Source organism: Wyeomyia smithii, chromosome 3, assembly GCF_029784165.1.
Source record: "Wyeomyia smithii strain HCP4-BCI-WySm-NY-G18 chromosome 3, ASM2978416v1, whole genome shotgun sequence".
Lineage (NCBI taxonomy): Eukaryota > Metazoa > Arthropoda > Insecta > Diptera > Culicidae > Wyeomyia > Wyeomyia smithii.
Genome location: NC_073696.1, coordinates 142,014,460 through 142,021,289, shown reverse-complemented (window position 1 = coordinate 142,021,289; position 6,830 = coordinate 142,014,460). Strand labels below are relative to the sequence as shown.

General features: G+C 34.1%; 1 long non-coding RNA gene across 1 annotated transcript; it reads right to left on the bottom strand.

The window, feature by feature from the left end:
- Window positions 1–2,420: 2,420 nt before the first annotated feature.
- Window positions 2,421–3,524, bottom strand: LOC129727487 (uncharacterized). Its single transcript, XR_008728541.1, has 3 exons — window positions 3,389–3,524; window positions 2,642–3,265; window positions 2,421–2,561 (listed from the first exon to the last, which is right to left on the bottom strand). It is a non-coding gene; the product is annotated as an uncharacterized LOC129727487 (long non-coding RNA).
- Window positions 3,525–6,830: the final 3,306 nt, after the last annotated feature.

Genomic DNA, 6,830 nt, shown 5'->3' with positions numbered 1-6,830 from the left:
AGGATGCAGATGTGGATTTGGATGGAAACTTTTTCGACAAAAAAGTTGAAAAAGTTAAGTAGTGTGACAATTATGCGGTTATTTACGCTATGTGACAAAACAACTTGGTATTTTTTACGACTGTTTTCACACAAACATAAGCAGATTTTTCCAGATGTAAAAAGTACATACTATTCTAAGCATTTCCCAATGAAAAGCACGAAATCCATAAAATGTCGAATGTTACAATTATGCGATCACAGGCAGTATATTGCTTATGGAATGTAACAAAATTTTGTACACCTATTCTATATAAACTGACGACTTTTAATACGAGGAAGGAGGGTTGTGGGTACGTTTTCAGCGGTTTTAAGATTTCCAATGAAATATATAGTGGTCAATGACACAAAATAATTGAAACGAAAAGTCTTCTCAGGCTTAATGTTCTAACGTTTTCCCTTTCGAAACTACTTGGAGACGCCACTATGTGTATAGAGACTGTCTATAAGCCACGTTCTCATAACTGGTTACCAGTGGTGGGCACCGCTAACCAAAAATTTAGCGACGCTAATCGCTAATCCGCTATCAAGAAAATTTAGCTCGATAACCGCTAAACGCTAAACGCTAAACTCATATTAGCGTAACTTTCGCTAATCGCTAATCGCTAACGGCAGAATACTTCTCGTAGCATATATATTAATAATCAATAATCATCTTAAATAACTGTTGTCCTTTTATTGGAAAAAATAAAGCGAACCACATTTTTGTCTTCCTGCGAAAATATTGTTTCTGGATGATATTTATTGGTGGATGGGGCTGTATCATATGAACCATACAAATATATAAAAACTCATCTTAACGGAATACAATAATAATGAAAATAATTATTTATTTAATTTGAGATGATTATTACCCTTCAATAAAACAAGTCTTTCAAAATTTAAATCAGAAAGGGTAGCTCTTTTTGCTCTAAGAGTGTCGCCGCTGATTGAAAACATCCGTTCAACTGCGGCACTCGATGGAATCGGTGTATTATATTTAATAAATAAATCAATTAAAATGGTTTCGTTCTTAAAAGCAGCATCATTAAGTTCATCTTCAGAGCAAGTTGCTAACCACGATTTTACTAACATACGAGCTTTTTCGTCATGAGTGTCAACCCTTTTGCTCATTTTTTTTTTGGAAATTAATACACAACTGAAGAAATCTTCTGGGTCTTCTTCACCACTCCCAGAGCACACACTATCTTGCTTGGTTTCTGCTAGCAGCTTTTTGACGACACCTTCCATCTCTACTTGTACACGGGAGAACTTTTTTTCATCAAATTTCTCCAACCAGAACAGCTTAAACTTTGGATGGAAAGCCGACGCCAGCAAGCAGTTTATATCTTCGAAAAGATAACAGAACCTTTTTTCCATTCCAACAAGTAAAGCATTGACTAATGATAAACAGAATTTGAGATTTTGTTTCATAAGATTTTTTAACTTCATAGTGGTAACCACTAACGCAGGCAGAAGGCATCCAAAATAAGCCTGATTTTCAGATTGAATTTTATCCAGCGATATTGCTATTATGGTCATAACCTTTTCATACTCTTTCAGAAACCCAACGTCTTGCTCGGAGAACGTAGGTAACTTGAGCTGTATCATGACTCTACATACAGCTTTGTGATCGTTTTTGATAATTTCATTTAAAACACGAACAGAATCGAACATAGAATTCCATCGCGTCGCATTTGGCACAACCAATCTTCTTTTTAAGTCCGTAGATATTAAATCAGCAGCAGCGGTGCTGCGACTCTGTAGGTTCCAGAATCCCTGTGCCTTACTCATAGCTTTTCGATAAGCATTTTTAAAGGCATTGTTTTCTAGTGCCTTGTTCGCATCAACGGTTGCGATTAAATTAATCGTGTGTGCAGCACATCTCATGTGCATGGGAAGAGAAATTTCAGAGGATTCGGTGAAAATATCTTGAATAGCAACTGGCTCCTCTTCTTCATCACTATTCGAATCCATTTCTCCCTGGTGGACGTCGTCAGAGAGTGTTTCTGGTAAACAACTTATTTCTAATCCAAATTGAATGAAAGATTTTACAAAATTTCGTCCATTGTCCGTTGTTGTTCTCATAACCTTGTCTTGTAAATGAAATTTACAATGGACCGTATCAATCGCTCTTGCCAAAACGTCGTATGTGTGATGACCAGTTATTCGTGAACATGCTAGTACAGCATGCTGTCTTTGACGCGTCTCCGGATGCAACCAATGAACTGTCATGCCGATGTATGATCGATTATGTGCCGACCAGCAATCTGCCGTTGTAGATACCCACTGGATATTTTCTAAGGTTCTACAACCAAAAACAGATTCATATAAAGATAATGTTAACGCAACTTTGTATTACGATTTTTTCAAATACATTCGTCGTATGTGTGATGACCAGTTATTCGTGAACATGCTAGTACAGCATGCTGTCTTTGACGCGTCTCCGGATGCAACCAATGAACTGTCATGCCGATGTATGATCGATTATGTGCCGACCAGCAATCTGCCGTTGTAGATACCCACTGGATATTTTCTAAGGTTCTACAACCAAAAACAGATTCATATAAAGATAATGTTAACGCAACTTTGTATTACGATTTTTTCAAATACATTCTGCCTACCTTATCAAAAGTTCCTCGAGTTCCTTATATTGTACAGTAATCCTTCTGCCAAGCGTTCTACGTGACATGGATGACATTTTTGGGTTCAACGTTGTGATCAATTCTTTGACTTTGAATGAATCGGATTCCACGGAGTGAAATGATAACATATTTTGAACGTAAAAATTGACGATTTTTTCGTCAAACGTGGATTGCTTCTCATGAACGCTGGAGTTTGTGCGGTATTCATTAAATAAAGTTTGGCGCATATTCGAAGACAAAGTTTGTCCTGGTTTTGTTAGAAATAGATCGGTATTACTTGCACCACACTCATTTCTTTCTTTCCCCGAAGACTTCCTGTTTTGATACATTGTTCAAATGCTACGAAATTTGCCGGATGATTTCGTCTTATGTGGGATTTCAAATTAAAATAACTGCTCACATGTGCTTTGATTGTTGTATTTTTAGGGGCACAAAGCTTGCACTTAAAAAAGAGTTGAAGTTGGTTTTTTGCATTTCGCTTGGAAAAATTAAAATAATCTTTCAAATGAGGCCACGGATTAAACTGTGGTTGCTTCTCTTCTATCGGCATTTCATGCTGAGCAGATTCTACGATCTCAATAGTCTTATCTTCAGTCATCGCAACTAAAATTTAAGAAAAGGCAGTTTTTAAAATTGACATGATTTCACCAAATTAATAATTCATAATAATAATTAACAAAGGTATTTCTTAACGATAGTTAGAAATTCGAACCAACGTATACTTACCGTAAATGATACCGCTTTTTTGTCTGCTCGTACAACCATTAAGTACTTTCCGATAACAAAATGTGTAAATTCAAACGTATATATTTTTAATCCGACTGCTAAATGAAATATATGTACCTACTCAGATTTTGTTTTTGTCACTTGCACTTTGACAGATTCGTGAAATATTTATGGCTTCTTTTTTACACTGTTACCACTGATAAGGCAAAAACAAGATGTTCATTACTCTCAGAGTTGCCAGCTATGATTGCGACACTTGAGTTGAGATGAGGTAGATAAATTTATTTTAGCGATTTAGCGACTAGCGCTTCGAAGGCTAAATTTTTAGCGACGCTAACAGTCCGCTAACCAACTGAAAAATTAGCGAAATCGCTAATTCGCTAAGCAAATATTAGCGTCGCTAATTAGCGAATTAGCGAATTAGCGGAATAGTGCCCACCACTGCTGGTTACTCCAGATATCGATTTGATCCAGTCATACATTTTTCTATAATTCATATGAAACGTAGTTTCTGGTCAACCCCCTACAGCCTCTTATAGTCCACGTTGTTTATGATCGTCCCTATGCTTATTGTTTCATTATGATATTCATATGAATTATTCGTAGATACACTACTGTTCATTAAACAGGTAATCAATTCAACTTTTTGTTTTAGGCCAAAGTTCAGTTAATTTTAGCAAAATTATAGTTTATTGTAACTTAACCATTTTTGCGGCAGTCGTTAACTAAACATTTAAGTGTGCATTGACGTAATTTGGATCAAACTCATTGCCTAAATGTGTGCATTACAAGCTAAGAAACAAAAACGAATCCTTTTTAGGCACAATCTCACCCCGGCAGACGGTACGTAAAACATGCAAAACTATGACTTTCTGTGTAAATTTGCCTTCTAAATCAAAATTCAACGCGCGATGACATATGATTTTTTTTTCACAAAACTGTTTGTTAATGTTCAGGAAATACATTTGAGAAAAAATAATTAGTATCTGATCACTAAAACTGGAGATTTTATTCACGAAACTACGTAAAACATGCGAAATTATGACTTTTTATACTTAATTCGTCTCCAAATCAAAATTCAAAGCGATGACACGTGAGTCTGGTTTTCATTAAAATGTTCGTTGATGTTTAAGAAAGACATTTGAGGAAAAATAATCAGTATCGGATTACTAAAATTCGAGCTATTATTCACAAAACTACGTTAAACATGCAAAATCATGACTTTTATGCTTAATTTACCTCTAAATCAAAACTCGAAGCAGTGATCTTCGATTTTTACTATAATAAAAAGTTCGTTGTATTTAGGAAAGATATTTGAGGGAAAAATAATAGGTATCTGAATATTCGAAATTTGAATATTGAAATACTTGAACTCAATATGCCTCTAAATCGAAATTCAAAGCTGTGATGTGTAATTGTTCTTCATTGAAATGTTTGTTAATGTTCAGGAAAGATATTTGAGAAAAAGTAATAGGTATCTTATTGCTAAAAGTTGAAATATTACTTTAAAAACTACGTATGTTTGAAAACGTATGTTTGAAGATAATTTTCTGCATACTGAAATACACATTAAAATACTTTTTTTTTAAACTTATAAATATTATACATATAATACAAGCAAAATTTTGACTTTTGAGTAAGAGCTCAATTCGCCTGTAAATTAATTTTTTTTTTCAATAAAATGTTCGTTGTTCCTTCAACATATGCAAATATTCTCTTGCAGAAGAATTTATGCTTTAATTTGGTGCGAGTCGAGCAGAAAAAATTACATTTCTGATGTTTTCGTAGTTGTGTGATAAGTAACACAATACGGGATTCGAAATACTTTTTTACTTTTACCAAAACTAGATCTTGGGATATTTGGCTGAAGGAAAGGCCGCATTTCATTGGTTTAATCTTTCTTTTAATTTCTTTTTATTTCCCTGCTCCAAAGAACAAAAATAAATTCAAATAAATTCAAATAAAAATTCAAAATCTACGTAGTTATGTGGATTAAAACGTTAACTTCTTCTCAGACCTGTTTCTTGGACACCAAAAAACATTTTCGTTACAAAAATTCACATGTTATCTCTTTAGATATGATTATAGAGGAGAGCTAAGCATGGTTGGTCACGCTAAATTCTTGTTACTTTGATTTCCTTCCTCTAAAAGTTACATAAAAAGAGGTTTTACTGTGAACGATTGACAAATATCCGGTTATCACCCGAGTGTGGTATATTCGGAACTGGGATGACCCCACATAACATTTTCCAAAATAACGACTTCTAGTTTCAGGAAAATAATCTAAAGTGGTATTTGGCCAACCATTTCAATACTTCCGAAACTTTCAAACTCCATACGTCATTTTGAAATCCGAAATAACGACTTCCAGTTTCTGTAAAACATCCCCAAATCACAAAATGCAATCCAATATGGGTATTTCCGTTCTGTGCGTTCTCAGATTGTTAAAGTACTTAAAGTGATGATGGACGTATAAGATGTGAAATCTTTTTGAAGTGAGTTGTGCTAATAATGCAATGAATTATAAAAAATGATTCCTAATTTTGAAACTATGATCCCGATCATCGCCGGGAACGTTCAACTAGTATCTTATAATACCAATATAGTTCACTCCCAAATTTACCATATAATTTCGAGAAGACGGATAGGGAACACCCCCTCTCGTGGTGCAGGTAACTAAACGCATTGTACAGTGGTGCAGTAACGCAATTTAGACGGACATGAGCTTTTCGATATGATTTTGTGGTTTTAAAGCAATAGTTCTAAGAAATTGTTTCTTTTATTTAGTCCTTTATTTATATGCAAATGAAAATTAGGGTGGCTCTAAAATTAACGAAACGAAATAATCTAACTTTTTTATTTGCAGAAATAATTGTATAAATTCTTCGGCAAAGTTGTAAATCAACTAATTTTAAGCAACTTCTATAATTTGTAGCTATTTCATTTACCGATTTAGAGCAATTTGACGTCGCTGACCTAGGGTTCCAAAAAAAACAGATTTTTTTTTATTTTTTCAGTAATAACAAATGTAATAACAAAGTTTTTTCGGTTAACCTTAAGAACACAAAAATACGCAACTTTTGACGGAAAAATATTGTTTCGGAACCAACTCAAAGTCAGTCACGTAAAATGGCACTATTTCGGTTAATTTAATAGCTACAAAAGTGTTTTTTGTTGCTTAAAATTAGTTAATATACAACTGTGCCGAAGAATAAATACAGTTACTTCTGTAAATAAAAAAATATTTTTCTTACTTCGCCGATTTTTGAACCACCATAATTTTCATTTGCACATCAATAAAGGACTAGCTATAAGAAACAACTTCTTAGGAAAAACTATGACTCTAAAACCAAAAACTTGCATCGAAAACCTCATGTCCACTTAAATTGCCTTACTGTACCACTGTGCATTGTTGTTGCATTTCTGTGAGCGTGTGACCGAT